At 47.4% G+C, this 9,385-nt stretch overlaps 1 long non-coding RNA gene across 1 annotated transcript; it reads left to right on the top strand.

Annotated features, from left to right (window-relative positions):
- Positions 1-2,706: 2,706 nt before the first annotated feature.
- Positions 2,707-7,780, top strand: LOC136791328 (uncharacterized). The gene is made up of 3 exons (XR_010833076.1): positions 2,707-2,764; positions 4,941-5,018; positions 7,536-7,780. It is a non-coding gene; the product is annotated as an uncharacterized lncRNA (long non-coding RNA).
- Positions 7,781-9,385: the final 1,605 nt, after the last annotated feature.

The following is a 9,385-nucleotide window of genomic DNA, read 5'->3' as shown; positions in this document are numbered from 1 at the left end:
CAGGGATTCTCTTAAATGAAAAACATGCATGACTTGCTGGAGCCCCACATCACAGATAAGAACAAAATGCCTCAAGAATTCCTGCCAGAGTCATGATAAATTGAAGAAAAAAATGGAAGAAATTTCATTCAGTGTCTGAAATTGGTAATTCAGTTAATCATGAGCATGTAAGTAGGATGAACCAAACAGGCACCCATGAGAAATGAATGCCATTAAAACCATCCTGCCCACACTGACACACTAATGAAAAATGTTGGTTGACATGATTAATTGTTTTATCATGCGAATGTCTGTGTAGATGAAACCACCCTGAGACGTCAGGATGGTGTTATCCATCTCCCACACCAGAGGTAATGAAGGATCATTCACCCTGGGTGGCTCCTGCACAGGTGCCTTGGGTTAACACGCACACTAAAGAGGCCACAAGGGTCTGAATCACTCAGATCAAATTTGCCTGCCAAGATGGAGCTTGGAGCATAGGAGTTTTATCAGGAGGTGAAGAAAGGCTCCAGGATTGATGAGAAGAGCGATGGATTTGAGCTGCACGGAGATACAACAAGTATATGCAATAGTTGAGGGGTTGTAGGGTCAGCAAAGGATGCTGTAGGGCTGTTCTGTACCTCTGTTTCTGTACCAAAATAGTTTGGGTAGTGGCCCTTCCTTTGTGAAAGTTCACTTTTGCTTACTGCTGGTTGGTTTTTAAGCACAACCTGATAGGATGTGTGTGAATGGCTCAAAGCTATGCCAGGGGAGGTTTAGACTAGATATAAGGAAGAATTTTTTTTACCGTGGGGATGGTCAGACACTGGGACAGGCTTCCTAGTGAGGTGGCTGATGCCCTATGCCCCTCAGTGCTGAAGAGGCCTTTGGACAATGCCCTCAGTAGCATGCTTTGACTTTTGGTTAGCCCTGAAGTGGTCACGCAGTTGGACTTGATCTTTGTAGGTCCCTTCTGACTTAACTGTTCTATTCCACCTTTTGTAGGAGTAAGAAGAAGAGCAGAAATAAGTTATTTTCAAAAAAAGTAAGTTTTCAATATTATAAGCTATGAGTTGTTAGAAACTGCTAAAATGTTCCTTTTCAATCATTCTAAAACAAAGGATTTTGATTCCAGAAGTGTTATAGTTAAGGAACATGTTCACAAATTTTAAGGTCATACACTTTGCTTTCTCAAAACTGGCAAATTCTGGTCAGCCTTAGCCAACCCTTACTTGATTTTCATGCTTGATCTGCCCCAAAATAACCAATCCTGTATGGAGAGGCCCTTCTTTGCCTGTGTCCTGTGCTGGTGGCCAGCACTCCGCATGCTGGGGCTGGGCTGGTAGTAGCAAGGCCCTGCCCTCTCCTCCCAGTCAGGCCCACACGGCATAAGAAAAGCCCTGGGGAAGGCTGGCAATGTGTAAGCACACGGCTGGCCATATGCGCTTCTGGCAGCCCTGGTGGGAGCAGGAGGAAAGCCCTTAAGGACAACAAGGGTAAGCTCTACACTGCGCTGCTGGGCTTCCTCCATCTGCGCTGCCCCACAGGAGCCTCCCAGCCCATGCCTTGTTTAGGCCAGAGAAGAAAAGAACAAGACTTGGAGGATGCCAGCAAGCGATAAAATACAAAGCAGTCCTTTTTCTTATATAGTAAATGAATCACTTTCTGCCATGCCTTTTGTTAAAGCTCTTAATCCAGCCTGTAAATAGGGACTTTCCCTTTGGACTGACTGTTTAGATATAAGACTTAGAGCTGATCTGAAGTAATGGGATCAGAAAATAGAAGATATATATCAAAGAGAATGATATATACGCTCGTGCTAGCGAGCTCACTCCTGCAGCAGCCCCGTGCACTGTACGCAGATGCGGGTGAGCACAAAGTGGGCCCGCAGAAATACCACAGCCAGGCCAGGGCCACGGCCACTGAACCTGTCCGTGTGACCCCAGGGCCACCCGTCCGCCTTCGGGCTCTGCCAGGATCCTCCACAAGGAGGTGGGGATGCAGGAGCTGGTTTCACTGCCTGGCCTGGGCCGGCCAAATGCAGGAGGAACCCAGCGCTTCGGGGTGCTGGAAGCGGAGGCTGGCGGCCCTGGGCCTTGGAAATGGCAGGGGGTGACCTGACCAGGGGGGAAACCTGTCAAAACAGAAACTCAGGGTAGAGTGAAACTGTAGCCAAAAACTAGATGATTATGAAAGAAACTTTTTCACATTTGTGAAAGAACAATTTATCTGACTTCCAATGCTACCCAAACTTTTATAGTTAATCTGTATCCTTTTGGGGGATTTCCTTAATGCCATGCCATACCCTTCTGTAAGTATGGCAGTGGCAATGCGTTGTGCTTCCTAGCTTTGGAAACACTCCAACTCATAGTTTGTTTCTGCAGGAAAAATTCCTGAAGCTTCACATACTTGTCTTCCTTCCAAAGAGCCCTCTGACCCAGGCAAGGGTTTCTGAAATCCTTAATCATTTTCTGCTCACTGAAAATCCTCACTGACTGAACAGAAGTTCTTACCAAGTAAGAAATTAAACAAGAGCTGGAATTTCTATTGTGGTTCTTAAAGACTGACATAAAAATAACTTGAGAATATAAATACAATGTATATATTTTTATTTTAAATGTATAAATAACTGAGCCACTTGCACTCCATTTTGTACTTAAGAACAACCAGATGCCATTTGATTCCCTTTATATTTTCCATGACAATTTATCATCAGATTATTTTTTTCAGTAGGTACTACTAATCCCCCAAATATTTAAGAAGACACTTGAAGTAATACAAAGAGGTAAGCCTCAAACCAGTACCATTTGGGTCATTTGGAAAAATTTGCCCTGAATAGAGGGCTCCAAAACCAAAGTGGACTTTTTTTACTTCTTGTGTAAACCACGTGGAAGGTCACACATCAATAAATAGACCCAACAGAAAAAAAATACCTGAACAAAATTTCTCTGCTGCTGCCTAGATATGTTTTACACATCAGCAGAAGTAATAATCAATATCTGTGGCAGCTGTTGGCCTGAGCAAATTTCCTTCCCTGTTGAAAGCTCCGTGTCAGTGCAGTGTGCCAGCTGGGGACACAGCAGCATGAGCTGCAGCTTCCCAAAGGAGGGAGCAAGGGGCTCTGCTGCCTGGCATGGCCCCTGATTCCTAAGGTCCAGATCTGTTGTTTGTTACAATTGCAGCTCTTTCTCTGAATGGCATGAGTAATGGACATGCATCCATGTCCAGACTCTCTTTAAAACGATCCTTATTGCCTCTGTACGGTCTTCCCAATGGCACGGGCAGATTTTTCTATACTGGTCCTGTTTTCTTCTTGAAGTAAATCTGCTATCTGTCAAAGTCAGAAGTTACATTATGAACATTTAAAATGGTTGCAGGTATTTGTATTAATGTGTTTACTCCTGAACGGCAGGAAGCTGTGAAAAGTTTGCTTTCAAATAATTCCTAACATTATCTTTTAAAATATCGGTAAAGGAGATGTTTTAATCCAACCACACAAATAACAACCAGTTTATAATTTTTGTTCTCTGCTTTATGTGCTATAAACACTTGAACATCTCCAACTTCAAATATAAAGCCATACTATTTAAAACACGTGGAATAAACACCTTCTTTGACTTCAGCATCAGTATGAGCATTACTAAAAGATGTGTCCTTCACAGCCCACTTCAACTTTACACTGAAAAAGCCTTCATTTCAGTTGCATTACATCTCAACTAAGTCGACTAATAAGCTGGAATGGCAGACAAAGGCATGGCACCGCATCAGATGCTGATGCAAAATGATGATCCAGTGGTGAGAGGCCTGCCACGCAGCTTGTCTTTTCATACTCATCGTGTCTCCGGTGGGCTTGGGGTGGGGTGCTGTGACCCCAGGGCTTGCTGCAGATGTCTTACTGCTTTCTGAGTTCACCTGGAGCAAGCTTTGTCAAGTCCGTGTGCTGGTCCTCCATGGATAAAGGAGATCTAATGTTTATCAGCACTGCAAAGGCATCAATGCCTCCAAAAAGGCCTTTAGGGTTCCTTGTGAGGAAGATGGTATACAGCGTAAGAGATGAACAGGATAGAGAGATGAAGGGTTAATGTTCCGCCACAGGTTATCTATCTCTTACCTTTCAGGAAATCCATTATGAATTCATGTCTTTCTTTACATCAAAATTGTTTACATCAAAATTGTTTTACATCAAAAAAAGAGATCTGGGTACCTGTTTAGAGAGAAGGTGACATGGAACTATATATGTTTTACCTAAAAATTATTTGTTGATAGAGAGCAGATAAATGTGTAACTGCATAGTAAGGTGGAGAGAGGATCAGATTAAGTGTTCAGATACATACACTAATTAGAAAGGATGTGTACATCCACATATAGAGAACCTGACAGTGAGAAAATGACAGAGATCCAGCACTACAGTGAATTATAAATGTCAAATTACAAGGATGCATGTAAAAAAAGCTTGTAACTGGTAGGAACTAAACTCTGTATTCAAGTGAAAGCTGTTGCCTTTATCATCTTCTTAAATCCCTCTAAGGTGTTCTGTCATTCACTGTCAATTTTTTTACGGAAGATAATAAGATATATGTCACACAAGTGTCCAAAACTGCTTCTCTGCCATTGCCAGGACACACCTATATATATATATTTTTATAAACTATTCTATTTTTTTGAAAGAACAACATGAATATTAAGCAGGAGGTCTGCTTAAGTATTAGCAGTCAATTACAAAATTTTTTTTCCCCTCAGATGTGATAAAATCTAGCACATGATGCCCAAAACATAGGGGGAAAAAGGAACAAGCAACGTGTGTTCAGATTTGGCTGTGGACTCAGTAGGCTGTTAGAGAGTCATAGGATGCACAATAAAAATGGATGCTAACTAAATTTTGATGTGCAAGAGCATGTGTTTAATTTGTAAGATGTTTTGTTTAATTAAAAGGTAAATACCTTTTATAATTCTTCTCACAGACTGCTTGAGAGCAGCAACAACACCTACAGAGCTCTCAAGATGACTGAAGAACTTCTTTGATGCATCTGATCCATGGGGTAGGTACATTTAAATGAGAACAGTTCACTCTTTATTAAGTGAGGGTTTTGAATTTACACAAGATTGCTTACTGCTTCTAAAAACTGCCAGACATCAGTTGCAAGATGTTAGCTGCACGAAGCACGTAAACTACTCTATCATGGAAGTGTGCTAAAAATCCCCCCTGTGAGTAGTCAACTCAGAGCCAACGTTCACCCTAGCACAGACAACTTGCATCAAGCCAAGGTGTCACCTATGTAAGAAGGCATGTTCACCAAACCCCTCTGCATACATGGTGCCCAGTAGTCACGTCTCTTTGAGAATTGCTTTGCTTAATTATATCCTCTCCTTTCACGCAACCTGAGCTTGTAGAGCTTACAGCTCGTTTCCATCTCCTGTAAGGCCCTGAGGTTCACCCACCCCGGTCCAGCTCAGGGCCCTGTACCCAGCAGAGCCCGGCGTCTGCCCCGGGGTGCCCCTTGCTCCTGTGGGCTGGGGTTGGGGTGAGATGTCACATCAGGCACATCTGGTGTGAGGAACGGCGCTGTTGAATGGAGAGCAAGGGGCACTGAGCACTGCCCTGTCACCCTGCTGCGTCTGCAGTTGTGCTCTGGGAGTCAGGCATCTCCTGCCAGCTGCTCAGTGGCACTTTTTGGCTACAGCCGCTGGTAGAAAAGCACAGGAGAACCGCCTGGCTCCACGAGATGGCTGCCTCTGCTACTAGCAGGTCCGGGGCAGCACTGCCAGCCGGCAGCTCTCATTTTGTTAGTTTGCCTTTACCTGACAAGAAGGGCTGGGGACAGGCGCAGGCTCTCCAGCGTGCTGAAGCTGAAGCCTGTTCTGCTCGGAGGGTCTGATCGTATCAGCCTCCAGAGAATCTGTGTCTGGCACTCCCAGTCTGTTGTTCATATTGGTTCGGTCTCAGCTGAGCTATTTCTAACAACGAAGAACATATCTGGGAGAGTTACAGTTTGCTGTAATCATATTTTTCCAGTTTTTCTCTGTGATAATTACTCCCATAAATATCATTGCTTCACCTCAACTCAATAGAGTGCTCTCGGTTTCTGCGCTCAGCCTCAACCTTCCAAACTCCGACTGCAGTGGAAGGACAATGATAATATTTGTTATTACTGCGACCACTCGAGCTGAGGATCTGTCAGGGTTTCCATTTCTGGTCTAGTTTCTGTGCTGTATTAGCTGATCAAAAATTGTCATCGGAAATGAAAACTGGGAGAGATAATGCATTAAATTGTGCATGTGTGCTTAAATAATAATAATAAGGCTTTGGCTTTGTCTTCAACCAGACAAATACTTGAGAATCAGGAGTCAGGATACAGCTTTGCAGTTAAACATGTCTGACTTCACTGCTGGCCTCTGGTTATAGTTCAATTTAATTTTTTTTAATAATCAATAGGCTGCAGATCTCAGGAATTCCAATCCCAACCGTATTTACTGCCCAACAGCTTTTAGGATAGACCCTTAAAGAAGATTTTATAAGACTAGTGGCTGTTCTTAATGGTCAGGTAAGAGTCCTAGACAAATTTGGACTCCAAAGTGGCAGACACTGGCAGCACAGAGAAAGAAGGCACTTGGTCTGAGAGCACACAGTGCGAGCAAGTGTATTGGGGACAAAAAGAGATGAGCGCAGGAGTATTACTGTTCTTCTTTTAAAACTGGTGAAATGTGGCAAAAGATTTAAGACTTGCCAAAGTTACCCGTTGTCTATGGCAGACCTGGTGTTTAAACCAAAATCTCCAGATTTCTAATGTACCCTCTTAACTACAAGGCCATCCTTCCTCTCTAGATGATGATATATAGGTATATAAATGTGCATTGATGTAATGCCAAGTTATAAACCACAAGCCTTTCAGAACTCATGTCCCTGATAGATTGCGAAAGAACTTGAAGTCAGGAGAATTGTGGTTTGTCTGACCTTATGCTAATCATTCTCCCTACTTGTGTCTTGGTCAAACTGAAAATGGATAGAATAATGAACCCTTTTGAAAACCGTATTTTCTGGGTGTTGGTTGTGACCCAGTTTTCATAAGTTGCTAGGATATTGGGATAATCAGGGAAATGAAGATTCTATCTTATGAGACAAGACTAAAAAGCTTGATTTAAACAAAGGAAATGATGAGAATGAATATTAGTACACTGTGAGGGGAGTAAATATCAAAACTAATTAAGTTCAAGGACAAAACTGGCATCTGAACAAATGGATATAAACGGGCCCCTAATAAATGTAAGCTGGAAATCTTAAGAAGCTGAGTTATGAGATTCTGGAACAGCTTTCCAAGTGGAATAGTAGGACCAGAGACAGCGAGTGCCTTTTAAATGGATCTTGATCAGTCTGTGAAATGGGTATCATGCTTGAGAAACCAGAGTTAGTCTCTCGGGCCACACAGGCCCCGTGTTTCCAAGTAACATGCAGAACATCGCCAAGTTAGGACGCCTTGGCCATATTCTGGAAAAAAAAGAAGCATCCAGTCCCAATGTGTATCAAGTTATGTCACGTATGTTTTGGTGGTTTTTTTTAGGTTTCTCCTTCAAGAGAGCCTCTTCCAATTCCCTGATTATCCCACCAACCTAGCACTTGGCTCTCCTCAGCCTTTCCAGGTAATCCTTCCCTGCCCTCAAGCAGCCACGCAGCAATGCTTTATCTTTAGACAGAACAGCTCGGGGTGGCGTTGAACCCGGAGCTCCTGGTGCCCGCTGCCGAAGGCAGGAGGGCAGGGGCATGGGGGCTGCCCGCGGCCCACCAGCGCTGCTGTCCCGGCGGAAACCGCAGCGTGCCGTGGCCGGACCCCTCGCCCCCTCCCCGCCAGCCCAGGCGGGACCCCGCGCCCCTCTCCGGGCGGCCGGCAGGGGGCTCCGCCGCGCCGCGCAGGCGGGATGCGGCCGCGGGGGGCTCGGCTCCGGGAGCGCGGCCGGCCCGCCCCTAGCCCCCTGCCGGGGGGTTGCGGCTCCCCGCTGCCGCAGCTCCGCGGGGGCGGGCGCGGAGCCTCCCCCCGGAGCCCCCCAGCGCCGCCGGGAGGGGCGAGGCCGGCGCGACCCGGAGCCCCCGGCCGGGCGAGGCGGCGGCTGCTCGCAGACAAAAGGCGCCGCGTGTGCGGGGCCGCCCCCGCGGGCAGCCTGCGGCGAGGACGGGGCGGCCCTGGCCGGAGAGAGCGGCTCCGGTGCCGGTCCTCGGGGCGGCGGCCAAAGGCCGTGTGAATGCTGCTAACCCCGGGTAGGGCGGAGAGATAAAGGGGATAAAACAGGGGGTCGTTGTGAATCTGTGGTCAGGTATAGGAAAAAGAGAGCATTTTTTTTTTTTTTTTGGTCATTGAATTATAAGCAACGATAATTAGATCGCTTTGATATTGTTTTCTTTTCCCCCCTCTGGTAGAGCATCGCGAGCGTTACCAATAAGGGGACACGGCGGATTTGGGCTGCGGGCGGTGCGGAAAGTTGCCGCTGCCCCCTTGGGAGCAGAAAGCCGCCCCTAGGGGCCGTGGGGAGGGGCTGCTGCCGGGCTGCCCTCGGCAGGGGTGGGCGCTGTCCCCCCGCTGCCCGGGGGCTCTCCGTTGGAGCAGGAGCGGGAGAGGCCAACTCTCAAGTTGTGCCCGGTGGGAAAGTCGCCCCGACCGGGATCTCGCTTTGTTCCTCGGCAAACCGTGGAAAGGGCAGGCTTTGGTCGAGCAGCTTCCCCTAGTCGTACGGGGAGAAGGAGAAAGAGAAGACAGCGTGTCCGCAGAGCGGCACCTGCCTCCTCCTGCCTCAACCCCTCCCGGCCGGGGGTGCAGGAGGGCAGCCGGGGCAGCGCTCCCTGCCCGCCTGTGCCGGCTCCCCCCGCTCCTTGCCCCTCCTAAAGACCCACGTCCGAGCCCTCGTGGTGCGGAATCGGCCCCAGTGAAGTCGGATTTTTTTTTTCGGAAAGGGGCCCTGGGGTGCGGAGCCCGGCAGCTCCTGCCTGCGCTCGGTCCCTACCGCGGCTGGGACTTGACCTGCAGAGGGCAATAGTTGGACGCAGATGCTAACAAAGGCAGCGAGGCTCCTTGGCTCGGCACGGTGGCCGGGACCCAAGAATGCTGTGTAGGTAGGCAGCGGTGCTTAATTAATGTATATTGAAACAAAAGATCGGCTAAATTGTTTGATTTGTCTTTAGGCTACGTTTTCAAGGCTAATCTAATTCACAACCGTTAGATTTATTCTAAAGAGATTAACACAAACTTGCAGGAGGGGCACGCAGTTAACTCCAGAATTACCCTGAACACCGCTTGTTTACCGGAACGTGGACGTGCGGCCGGGCGCATCTGTACCGGGGCTGTTGGTATCCCCCTGCCCAGCCGGGAAGCAGCGGGAGCTGCCCGGCTGGGGGCGGCGATCGCGGCGGCCTCGGTCCGAG

Source organism: Anser cygnoides, chromosome 8 (assembly GCF_040182565.1).
Source record: "Anser cygnoides isolate HZ-2024a breed goose chromosome 8, Taihu_goose_T2T_genome, whole genome shotgun sequence".
Lineage (NCBI taxonomy): Eukaryota > Metazoa > Chordata > Aves > Anseriformes > Anatidae > Anser > Anser cygnoides.
The sequence above is the reverse complement of the archived record's forward strand: the minus strand, read 5'-3'. Positions and strand labels throughout refer to the sequence as shown.